The sequence below is a fragment of the Megalobrama amblycephala genome, linkage group LG3 (assembly GCF_018812025.1).
Source record: "Megalobrama amblycephala isolate DHTTF-2021 linkage group LG3, ASM1881202v1, whole genome shotgun sequence".
Lineage (NCBI taxonomy): Eukaryota > Metazoa > Chordata > Actinopteri > Cypriniformes > Xenocyprididae > Megalobrama > Megalobrama amblycephala.
The window spans coordinates 11354142-11367839 of record NC_063046.1 but is presented as its reverse complement, the minus strand read 5'-3'; the positions used below and the strand labels follow the sequence as shown (position 1 = coordinate 11367839).

At 38.1% G+C, this 13698-nt stretch overlaps 1 protein-coding gene across 1 annotated transcript in view; it reads right to left on the bottom strand.

The window, feature by feature from the left end:
* Positions 1 to 3696, bottom strand: part of htr2cl1 (5-hydroxytryptamine (serotonin) receptor 2C, G protein-coupled-like 1) — a 169499-nt gene extending 165803 nt beyond the window's left edge. Inside the window, exons 1-2 of the mRNA XM_048183872.1 lie at positions 3237 to 3696; positions 1588 to 1646 (exon numbers count right to left, since the gene is read on the bottom strand). The gene's annotated coding sequence lies outside the window, so the exon portion shown is untranslated. The remainder of the gene's footprint in view (positions 1 to 1587; positions 1647 to 3236) is intronic.
* Between the last annotated feature and the right edge of the window lie 10002 nt (positions 3697 to 13698).

The following is a 13698-nucleotide window of genomic DNA, read 5'->3' as shown; positions in this document are numbered from 1 at the left end:
TTATTAAGTGTTTCATACCTGTTGAATTTACATTTTTAAATGTAAATTGAGCTCCCTTACAAAAATTAAACATGTTTTTTTGTTTTTTTTGAAAAAAAAAAAAAGTAGTAAGTACTTGTAGTAAAACCATGGTTAATTTTCATAAGAGCAGTATTTAAAAAGATGAATGAATGTGCCTTAACTGCCTTAAAGAAACTTAATGTGTTAAGTAATCTTAATCAGAAATGCATTGACAGCATGACTGCTTTGAATAATAATTATGAATTTTGTCAAATGTTGTGAATTGCATACAGTGAAATGATTTTCAATGAAAAATGATGCAGAATAATGACTAATAATGAATAAATATGTTCATTCTGATCTCATTCATCAAGTCTCTCACACACTGCAGCGTTGCCATTACATAGCTTTCTCTAAAATAAATTCTGTACACAGCAACCATCAAAATGTCTCTTCTCCCGTCTCTGAAAATGTCAGAATTTTGAAATTATCCCACGGATGCTTATTTTAAGAGGCCTTTATTCAACTAGGTGTTAACATCACATTGAAAATATACATAACCGGAAGAATCGATGCACTGCTTCGACGAGCACTTACAGTAATCTATTCCACTGTCTATTTCATTCGTCATTACTGCAAATAGGTAATTCTGACACATGCAATGACTATCCATTATGACATGTATGCATTTTTATCTTCATGTACACAATAATAATCTTTTACATTGTAATCCTTTTTTATTTTTAATATTTGGCATGTTTTTGTGCTGCTGTGCTTCCCCGTATGTGTAACAAGCAGAGTGTACACGCGTTGTGCACCCGCCTATAGGCGCATATTACTAACGCACCCTTTAAATAACAACAACAAAAATGCGCCATTGACTTTAGACCAGGTTTTTGTTGGTCAATGGCGAGTTGACTCAAAATAGCAACACGCCAACAATGCAACTGAACACACCTCGCTTTCAGACCAGCACGCCCATGGGCGCGCAGATGGGCATGAGTGCATTTGCTATTTAAACAACGTGGGCACTGGAAGTGAAAATAATAACTGCATCGGGCTGAAACCAGCAAAAAACACTTGCAATCGCACCTGGCATCACATTGCACCGGGTATATGATAGGGCCCAAAATGATTAAGCGGAGGATCTTCTAATGCACAATTGTGCATGGTGATGGTCAAACCAACAAATGAATTTAAACTGAAATAGGTCAGGTCACTGGATTAAGATTATTGACGTTCTTTATCCCACCATCTATGTGTGCTGGTTGTTAAAAACACACGCATCCAAAAGATATGCAGATAAATAAAATATGCAAAATCAAAAATATGCCATTTTAAATGCAACAAAAATGCTTATATAAACACAATCACAATCACGCCAAAACTACTAGAACCACTGTGTTTCATTCATGGTGGTGAGCCATTCCCACTGGGTACAATCAGACCTGACAGAACACTGACTAAACACGGTCCAGGGCCACACAGACAAAGGCAGCCAATTCATATTTATGAGAGAAACCCCACTGAGAATCAGAACATTAAACATAAAACCAAAGCCCAGAACAAACTCTAGCACAGCCTTACTTCATCAGTTTCTCTCCAAGATGTTGACTCTAGATCAGTTGTCCACTTCAATACATAACCTAATGAGATCAGAAAGAAAATTATGAAAGTTGATTCCATATGAGCTGATATGTATTACAAATGACCTGGAATTAGTATGACCAAGATATATGAACAAAACAAAATCACAACCAGGGAAATGCAGTATTCACATATATCACATTTAGATATTTTCTAATGGACCCTTTAGAACATACACATATTCGGGATTATCAGAAGCGGAAGTCAGCATAGACTGGTAAACTTATAGTGGTGAACAGGCGACTACGCAAATATGATTGTCGTGTTTCCATTTGTTCAAATGGTAAAAGAAAAATGGCAATAGCATTTCCACGCCATTCCAAGACAGGAAAAAAATTATAGAGATGGATTACGGTCCTACGGTAGGAGAGAAAGATGTTAAATTTATCATCAACCATTATATTGGAAACACCCTCACAGCAAGTTTTTGTATATATCAAAATACTAACGCACCTTTCTATGAAACAATAGGATAGTTAACTCACTTCCATTCTCAAAAAGCAGACTTCATGTAATTTTTGAACGACGCTTGTGGCACAATCAGGCATGCAACTCTGCGCTCGAATGATGTCAGCCGTATTGCGTCATTTCATCTTATTCCAGTGTTCACTTTTCGAACCTGTACGCGTCCCCCTCTTTGACGCGGGCGCGCGACTCTACAAGTCCCCGTTACGCATAATCCAACCAGGCACCAGCGGGAAAGAATGTGGAAGTAATCTGAACACATCGCGTCGCAAAATGTCACCACAAGAAACCAGCAGTAATAAATTCACAGCTAGTCTCAGAGATCCCACTTATTAAACTGACATCACCAATTAATCATCAATTTTAATTCGATCAAGACAAATATTCCTCAGCAACTACAATGAACGTGACCCATTCTCATAAATCTGTCTCTACAAATCACTGAATCTGACACACAAAGCTGGATTTCTTAGAGCAAAGACGCCACATTTACATGCCAAAAGAAGAGGATTCATTTTACAATCTTTGACATTGACAGTAAATTGCGAACAATTAAGGAAAGACTTGCGTAAGGTCACACTATATTTCATGACTTAATGTGTTTTTACTGATTAATAAGACGCGTAATAGATGTAGAGCGATGCGCAGAGGAAACACTAAAGTTCTGTTACACATCACAAGGCTTTATTTCAATACAATCTATGAGGTTCATCTCCAACTACATACAGTAATAGCAAAATCACCAGCAACACCGTCATTAAAATAAGCTTTTATAACATTTACCAGATGTGTTGCCTTAACCTGCGCGCAGGATCATTGCAAAACAAAGGAAAGCCAAATACAGCAATTATTAGTAATGGCTTAAATCTATGTTTTTTAAACGTTTAAGAATTCATTCACTTACCCAGCTTACACTCTCGTAACTGTGAATACTTCAATCAGACTTCTTTTTTTTTTTTTTAAATACTTATTTTTAAGCTCGCGAAAATACAGTTGTTAAAGGAATACGTGATACTTCGCATGTGAGAATAAAGGTATAGGGTATATTCATTTAAAACGCATTAAATAAATAGACATCAGTGTTTTCTCGCATGTAAAATAAATGCTATTTTTGATTAACTCACCCATTAAGAAATCGTCTGTCTTCTCTGACCTGCCGGCATTCTTGCGTTTCTCCTCTCCTATTCTTTCACTTTCATTGATGACGAATTCCTCAAGAACGCAAGCCCGTGGCAGGACTAGGATCGTGGTCATTCAGACTGAAGCGCGGAAAGAGAGAGAGAGCGAAAGAGAGAGAGAGAGATCGTCGTCACTGCCTGCAACCAGCCGCACACCAAACCACGCGCGAGGATCTACAGGCTGTCTGTTAATGCAGCTGCGCTCTGGCGCGCGGCCAACGGTAGCAAGGGTGGAGGCCAGCCAGCGTTTATCAGTAACGCATCTCTCAGTACTCGACGGTCCGGTTTAATTACTCTGAACGTGCAATTAATGAACGACTGAACACTTTTCTCACCATCCATAAAACTGAAAGTCACGCACAGATATTGTTTCAGAAAGTAGTCTTATAGTGCATGCAGTATAAATTCAGTGCCAAAAGTTAATATAGCCTACCAGAAGTTCAATTGGTCAGTTTTGTAAATGTCACTTCTGCACGAACCACTTTACACAGGCCTAATGCATCTTTAACTAGCCTACTATACAGGCTACATGCCTTGAAATTCTTACAAAGTATACAGGTGCATCTCAATAAATTAGAATGTCATGAAAAGGTTTTTTTTTTCCTGTAATTTAATTCAAAAAGTAAAACTTAAATATATTCTAGATTTATTAGACAAAGTAAAATATTTCCAGACTTTTTTGTTTTCATTTTGATGATTACAGCCTCCTGCTCATCAAAATCAAAAAATCAGTATCTCAAATTATTAGAATATTTAATTTCAAGTTCTATTAAATTACCATTCTCAGGGTATAAATACTGGGTTTAGGTCAGTAATCCCAACAGCAGTCATGGGGAAGTCTGCTGACTTGACAGTTGTCCAGAAGACGATCATCAAGACCCTCTACAATGAGGGTAAGCCACAGAGGGTCATTGCTGAAAGAGCTGGCTGTTTGCAGAGTGCTGTGCCAAAGCATATTCATGGAAAGTTGACTGGAAGGAAAAAGTATGGTAGGAAAAGGTGCACAAGTGAAAGGAATGACTGCAGGCTTGAGAAGATTGTCAGGTGAAGCCGATTTAAGAACTTAGGAAAGTTTCAAAAAGAGTGGACTGAAGCTGGAGTCAGTGCATCAAGAGCCACCACACACAGACGTCTTCAGGAAATGGGCTACAACTGTCACATTCCACGTACCAAGCCACTTCTGAACCAAAGACAACGTCAGAAGCATCTTACCTGGGCTAAGGAGAAAAAGAACTGGACTGTTGCTCAGTGGTCCAAATTCCTCTTTTCAGATGAAAGTAAATTTTGCATTTCGTTTGGAAATCAAGGACCCAGAGTCTAGAGGAAGATTGGAGAGGCACAGAAGCCATGTTGCTTGAAGTCCAGTGTGAAGTTTCCACAGTCGGTGATGATTTGGGCTGCCATGTCATCTGCTGGTGTTGGTCCACTGTGTTTTCTGAAGTCCACAGTCAACGCAGCCATCTACCAGGAAATTTTAGAGCACTTCATGCTTCCTTCTGCTGACAAGCTTTATGGAGATGTTGATTTCATTTTCCAGCAGGCTTTGGCACCTGCCCACACTGCCAAAGGTACCAAAAGCTGGTTCAATGACCATGGTGTTACTGTGCTTGGTTGGCCAGCAAACTCACCTGACCTGAACCCCATAGAGAATCTGGGATATTGTCAAGAGGAAGATGAAAGACACCAGACCCAACAATGCAGAAGAGCTAAAGGCCGCTATCAAAGCAACCTGGGCTTCCATTACACCTGAGCAGTGCCACAGGCTGATTGCCTCCATGCCACGCCGCATTGATGCAGTAATTCATGCAAAAGGAGGCCCAACCAAGTATTGAGTGCATAGAAATGAACATATTTTTCAGAAGCCTGACATTTCTGTTTAAAATATCCTTTTTTTATTGATCTTATGAAGTATTCTAATTTATTGAGATATATAGTAGACTTCAATGGGCACCAAACAGTTGAAGGTCAAAATTAGTTTCACTGCAGCTTCAAATTGTTCTACACGATCCCAGATGAGAAATAAGGGTCTTATCTAGTGAAACCATTGCTCATTTACTGAAACCATAAACGCTTTTTAACCATAAATGCTCATCTTGGACTAGCTCTCTTCTTCTTCTCTATTAGAATTCCGGCAGTGTAGACACTGCTAAGCGTATTACTGCCCTCCACAGGTCAAAGTTTGAACTATTTTTTATATGCAATATCCTAGTTCAATAGTATATAACAATTAGTTCAAACTTTGATCTGTGGAGGGCAGTAATATGCTTAGCAGTGTCTACACTGCCGGAATTCTAATAGAGGAGAAGAAGAAGAGACCAGCCTACTATATGGAGAATAATTTTCTTATAGAATAATAACTTTAATTTCTTTTCAACTGAAGAAAGTAAGACATGGACATCTTGGATGACATGGGGGTGAGTAAATTTTCAGGAAAAGTTTATTTAAAAGTGGACTAATCCAAGAACTTCAGTATGTGTTCATTGAATTTATTAAATATACGAGTTCCACAATGTGAGCTGAATTACTGAAATAAATTAAGTTTTCCACGACATTCTAATTTATTGAGATGCACCTGTAGATATGTATTTGTGCATACTGTTGCATTGTAGCCTACTTTAAATAACAGTGATTACACACACACAATAGCCTAACTGTTATCTATTTGAATATATTTTAATAAAACAAGAAACCATTACTAATAATTGAACACCAGATCAGCATATTAGAGTGATTTCTGAAGGATCATTTGACTCTGAAGACTGGAGTACTTAATTATTCTTATATAATTATGAACCCTATATAATTATGAACAATTAAGTACATATGTAAATCTTAAATTTATACACACACATTTTTATATATGTATATATGCATTTTTTTTTTTATGGTTGTAACAATCTGCCCTATTGGTTGAGTTTACATGAATTAAAAACGGGGTTAGATTATACTGCTGAGGGTTTGGAGTGATTAAAAAGATGAGACAGACAAGTTGTGAAATGAATAAATAATGTGTATTTACAATTTCCACATGGAACTTAAAACAACACAATAAAACTAGAAAAAGTTAGGCTGTTAAAAGCGTGGAGTCCGTTTGCACCATATCATAAAACAGTCCATAAGAATCATAGCATGCTGCAAGTCCCAATGTGAAAGTGTCCACCGGTGTATATACAAAGTCCTGAAAAGTGATAATCTGATAAAAAAAGTGATGTGGTTTGCTGGAAAGGTAAGTTCATAAAATATAACTCCACAGTCCAACTGGCTGGTCATTTTGACAGTGATCTTCCCTGCGTTCCATTCTGAAGGACACATCCCTATGCCCTAATCCCTTCAAAGGGTTTACCCTCTGGAGTGAAAGCTTCGAAGGGATGAAGGGTGTAGGGGTCAAAAAAACTCTTTTTTGGAACGCACTACTGCATCATCTTAACAAGACAATCAAGGAGGAGTAGATTGTGCAAGCTGCGCCCTTTGTTTAACGTTAGTGTATTTATTTATTTAGGTTTATTGCACCATATTGTGTCTATGTATTTTAAACATTTGGACTGATAAAGGGAGCTGTAAAGTATTTTTGTTGAAGTACAATGTCATTTTGACCATAATAATGCATATAAATATTACAGTAGTATAGAATACATACGTTTATATGTAAAATCGAACTCCGAGCCTCCTGTACCCATTTTGTGACGTCAAACAACTTCCCTGCACAAAGGATCATGGGGGCCCGAAGTGTCCATCAGTTGTACCCTTCGAAATCCTTCATTCTGAAGGTCCCTTTGAAGTGGCCAGTTTTGAGCACTTCGGTTTGGAACGACCCTTCAATATGGCAGCCATGATTGTTTTCACTCCGAAGTGCCCTTCGGAGGGCGATATATCCCATTAGGAATGCACCGTCTGTTTGTTTGCCATGCTGCCTCTTTTATGCTGGTCTATTTACTGATTCCTGTCATGTGATCACTCACATGACAGGCAGACCCATGCACATTTAAAGACACATAAATCAGATAAGAGGAATAAAATGGATTAAAATGACCACATGTAAACCTATTAAAACTCTAATATACATAAAATCATTATAATATATACAGTGGTTAAAACATGTGATTTGTGTGACAGTGATAAATGACATTGAAGACATAAAATGTGTCTTTCATCACAGTCCCCCTAAAAATTTGTGACTAACCTATAGCTGTCATCACACTTAAAGGTGCCCTAGATTCAAAATTTAAATTTACCTTGGCATAGTTGAATAACAAGAGTTCAGTACATGGAAAAGACATACATTGAGTTTCAAACTCCATTGCTTTCTCTTTCTTATGTAAATCTCATTTGTTTAAAAGACTTCCGGAAAACACGCGGATCTCAACATAACACCGACTGTTACGTAACAGTCGGGGTGTACGCCCCAATATTTGCATATGCCAGCCCATGTTCCCAACATTATGAAAGGCATTAGACAGTAACGTCAGTAAGGGCAGCCAGTAACGTCTGGATCTGCACAGGTGAATCAACAGACTAGGTAAGCAAGAACAACAGCGAAAATGGCAGATGGAGCAATAATAACTGACATGATCCATGATAGCATGATATTTTTAGTGATATTTGTAAATTGTCTATCTAAATGTTTCGTTAGCATGTTGCTAATGTACTGTTAAATGAGGTTAAAGTTACCATCGTTTCTTACTGAATTCACGGAGAGCCATCGCTATTTTCATTTTTAAACACTTGCAGTCTTTATAATTCATAAACACAACTTCATTCTTTATAAATCTCTCCAACAGTGTAGCATTAGCTGTTAGCCATGGAGCACAGCCACAAACTCATAGAGAATCAAATATAAACATCAAAATAAATACTTTACTCACATAATTCAAAGCATGCATATAGCATGCATGACGAACATCTTGTAAAGATCCATTTGAGGGTTATATTAGCTGTGTGAACTTTGTAAATGTGCTGTAATATAATCGAGAGCTCGTGTAGCAGGGAGCATGTTAAATTAAACGCAAATTAAAGGGGCGGCACGCTGAAAAAATCAGTGCATAGTTAATGATGCCCCAAAATAGGCAGTTAAAAAAAATTAATTAAAAAAAAATCTATGGGGTATTTTGAGCTGAAACTTCACAGACACATTCAGGGGACACCTTAGACTTATATTACATCTTGTGAAAAAGCATTCTTGGGCACCTTTAAATATCTGTGATTATGTGATCTCTCTTCACTTCACTAAGACCAAACAGCTGCAGTGAGCTCTCTGTGGTTAGAATCAACCCTTACCAGTCCTTTATCTTTCATGATGTTACTATCCTTTGTCAGTTGCAGACTCACTCACAGACAGGCTGGCAGTGTTCTGCACGGAGCACTACCCGCACACAGCTGTTCACAGTTGCACACTTCATTTCTCTGTGTCTCATCAGAACGCTCACCGGTCCAGTGAAATCATAACATAAAATGCAACTAAATCTCTCACCTTAACTGATTTACATCTACTGATAAACAGATGGCATTTGTTTATTAAAGCAAAATTGTCAATCAAGCGAGATTAAAACTGCTGTGATATTCCCGTGAGCCACATCAATTTATGCTAAGGTAGTGGACTGAGCTTCGTTAAGACTTCTCCTTTACCCCTTAAACTACCACTAAATTGCAAATCTTGTGACAATAAAAAGACAATAAAATAATACATTTTATGTTATAATAACTTTTTTTTTTTTACATTATTTTTAAATTAATGTACCTCACCTTGTTCTCAGTGAAGATTAATTACTCGAATACTATATTTGGGGGGGTTTATGAGGTTCACCCAAAAGCAGTCACGCCTCTATACGGACTGGAGCGTCTGCTCTCTTATGGGGTAAGACTAATCGTACCTAACAAAACACCTTTTCAAAGAGGCAATTATGACAGACTGCATGGTGCTGTGTGGAGCAGAATACGATTAGATGAGATCTGCAGTTGTGCATTTTGGCACCATCCCAGTGCTGAGTGCTACGTGTTAAATTATACAAACCCAGCATGGTTCCTACGAATGGCTTCGTCGTGCTTCTGACATATCATTTGTGACAACAGCGGGGACCTGAGCTTCACCCTAAAGCCCAGCTAGGACAGATCGGCCGAATGCACAGAAGCCAAATGGAGCTCCACAAGGGTTGGAGGGCAAGAGGAGAAGGGCAATAAAATAGCCAGTCTATTATATGAATGAAAATTATGGGATTTGAAGGTCAGATCCAACTCAAATGTCTCAAGTATAATCATAATAGCCAAAATTCATTAATGGATCTACTGGGGTTAGAGAGAACTGAAATAGACCATATAATGGTCCAGGAAGTTTAGTGGAAAAAATCTCATCCTTAGAAGAGCATAAAAGCACAACTCCTACCTTTAGTACTGTTCCTTTAGTATCGCCCTCCATCAGCACCTCCTATGTGCATTAGCGTCTGTCTAAGTGGCCTTTATGCGAGATGATGAGTGCAGACCGCTAGAGGAAAGAAATTTTCCCTTCTCTCACCCAGGCCACCGGCAAGTCTAACAGGCCTCACAGGAACATCTCCCAAACACACACACAAAGTGCAATCAAAATAGCTGAAAGGTAATCCAGCCTCCCTCCCCAACTCTGCCAGAAGACAGGATCATTAGACTACTCAACAATGATGAGGGATATTTGAGGCACATTTCCCCCACTTTCAGGAAATATACCTTTGGAGAATGTCAAACGACGACTCCTGCTTCCCATACTCACATATGTCCCACCTGCTGAAATGCACTATCATTAAGGGCTTTGTAGAAAAAAGACATAGAGAAGCAAGTGTAGTAATCATAACCTCATCTACTGGGTCTTCCTTTCATATATATATCTCACTATAGAGCTTCTTTGAGCAGACCTTCTTAAACAAAAAACATGTTAAGCCTTGTGGGGAAAATTTTGTGGGTTGTCAGTTATAGAAAAAAAAGTTCACACATTACCGCTTTGTTCACCCCAAGGGAATGTAAAGATAGCGTAGATTTGATGACAGATAATGGCTTGTAAAAAAACATCAATTTAAAAAAAAACAAAAAACACCAGTTATTGCTGCTAAGAGTGGCCCAACCAGTTATTAGGCAAGCACTTTTTCCACACAGGGCCATGTGGGTTTGGATTTTGTTTTCCCTTCTTAATAAAAACCTTCATTTAAACCTGCATGTTGTGTTTACTGTGTGTGTGTGTGTGTGTGTGTGTGTGTGTGTGTGTGTGTGTGTGTGTGTGTGTGTGTGTGTGTGTGTGTGTGTGTGTGTAGGTGTGTGTGTGTGTACAGTGAAAAATTGTAAACGTATTGCATACACTGAAAAAAATGTAAAATGTACTTATTATTATTTTATTTTTTTTCAGTTTTTGCACTCATATTTTTAAGTAAATTTCACAAGTATGGAATTATCTACTTATCTAAGTTATGTAAAATTAAAGGTGAAATAGGACATTTTTGCAGAGGCTAGCAATAGCGAGTTAGCTTTCAAATCTTCACATCCCACCCTGCCTTCAGAGCATCTCTAAAGCCACACCTCCTCTAAAACACATGAAGGCACACACACAGCTGCTCTCAGCAGAGTGTCACAAGAGTCACCATGAAACTACCTCATGTTTTAAACATATATTATAATAGAGTCTGGGAACATGACGTCAGCAGCGCATTGCATTCTGGGACATTAGGTCACGGACAGTACAGTAGAGACTGGGAAATAGTGGAGGAATATGTTAAAAATTTATATTATAGTTAAAAACATATTAGAATGGTGAACGCTGGCTGTGGTATGAACTATATGCATATACTGACCAGCGTGGAAAACGAATGTGAAATGGAGCGCCATTTTGTCCCATTTTCGGGACATCCTAAAAAGCTTAACGTGGCGTAATGTAAGTAAACATCATACTAATAGCCCAGAATTTGAACGCAACGCGTTTAATTTCACGTTAAACGTTTTCCTCCCATAGAAACTGTAAGTAACAGTTACAGCAAAGCAGATATGAGCCTAGAATATGAACAGAACCCGTCTTATTACACGTTAAGTCACTGTCCATTAAGTGTTTTCTTTATGGGAGGAAAATGCTTGTGTTAAATGTACGTTCATATTCTGGGCTCATCTGCTTTTCTGTAGTAAACACCAAACTAATAAAGCATTAGCATTAGTAAATTAAGCCACGTTAAGCATGTTATAATGTCCCTCATTTTCTGCCTTCCGGCTTAGAAACACAATGGTGAAAGTGAAACTCAAAATAATTTTGTCCAAAATTTGGCTTTGTCATTTGTATTTATTACAGATTAATAACTTCTGATCCGTTTGAATATGTACGTGCTCACGCCATGAATAATGTACGAAAACGCGTTTAGAAATGTCAATTGTGATATAGGCCTAGTTGCGATCACTCTCCGTGTTGATAAAGCAACACCTCTGATTCATTGTTCAGCTTGTCTCGGTAAGAAATCGTGTATTTATTCCATTTAGGTCCAGTAAAACTTACTTGGTGTAGCGATTCCACAATATAATTAATTTCAGAGCTGCATTACAGAGGATCATGCTGTTATGTTATCCCTTAATGCTTTAACATGAAGAAATCAGGGCGATATGATGATATGCTGGCTGAGATCAATCTATATTGTGTTTATTATTTTATCTGGCAGATATATCGGTGCCACTTAGTTATTAAAAACTGAAATAGAGAAATCTCTTTTGTCCTGTGTGTGGTCCGATAGAATGATTTCTATGCGTGTCGTGTCCTGGCCACACGACTGAGCGATCGAATGAACACAAGAGATTCAAATATTAGTCCATTTATTCTAAGCAAGTACAAACAGCTCTTTAAAAAATTAACGTAAATAAAGTTGTTTTTTCATCTGGTGATTTGTATTTATTGTCATTGTACGCTCCTGAGCGTGACATAAAACATGGCGGCGACTACCCAGAATGCAACGCGCAGTGACGTAGTTTGCCAAGCTCTATAATGAAAGTAAACAACTTGGACCAGACTGTTGCAGATTCATTTTAGTGTTGATACTGTTGACATGGAAACACATAATTCCGAGTCTGAGAACGTGAAGAGCTCCGGTTAGAATGTCACGGTTGCCATCTCTTAGTTACGGTGGCTGCTGCTTGTTTGCAATGTATTACCAAAGTCCCTTTAAGACAAGTCATTTCACTCGGCGGCCATCTTTGAAACGCCTCTCGGGCATCCTGGGCATCATGCAATCTCTTTGAATGGGGAAACATCAAATTCCCCAAAACTGTTCGCCAACCTTACGATTAAATTTCATATTTGAAATCAACAATGAAATCTAACAACAGCTCATAAATTTTGTTTCTAAACGCTCAAATCATGACAAAAAAAATATTTTTCAGGCTGGATCAAGCTAATGCGCATGCGCAGACCTAAATGCGCGTCTCTTCGGAGAGGATCGTTTCTATCCACAAGTTTCCTACGCCCCATGAGGCCTTGCGTCAAACGTGGGAGTGTCTTCCGGTTCTAAGTAAACAAGGCGTGACACTCATTCATTCAACAGTTGACAGTAATTCAAAATTTAACGATCCAAACTTGCGAACGTTTGTTTTTTACTTAAAGATTTAAGATTCCGGCATCAATATTTGAACAATGTTTTACAATAAAAAATGTTACAGTAATAGTAATTTATTAATTTATGTCAGGAGTGCACATCAATCATGCTGAATCTAACTGATATTTATATTGACATAAAAAGAAAACACAGACCTATTCAGTTGCGCCTGCTTCCTTTTATTTGCGATCACAAGAACGCAAAAAACAACTCCACTAAGGCTTTTAAATCCAAAGGCTTACACATTTAGAAATATATTGATAACATACCCTATGTTTACATCACTTTTCTGAGCATTTCTATTTATTTTCCTCTAAATTATGCGATGATTGCTATCCGAGGATGTTTGCGCGATCTATCTATCCTGATCATAGACGATCCTGATCCTTTCAGCCAGAGCAACAGAGGGAGCTCATGAGAAGACAACAGGAGTTATGAGTTATACGAGTTAACCGGAGTGTGTGAATCTGTGAAAGATATGCATTTGTCAGGAATCAACAGGCACAGGGAAGAGACAGATAAAACATTAAACCAATTAAATACACGATTATAATCACATAAGAATTGTCTTCGTTCCTCAAGCAGTCTCTGATATTTTCCATAAACGTGTGTATTTATTATCGCAATGGTTAACATAAGTAGCCTTTAGCATCGCATATATGACAGTGGAAACGCGACTGGCTCTGGCACGCACGACACGTTAGGAGTCAATAATATCACATCATAAGGCTTTGGTGCTAGCATCAGTAACAGGTGAAGTACAGACAGCGGGTTGTTCATGTATTGCAGGGTCAGGATGCTCTTGTAGTCATGCAGCAGCACTTTTGTGG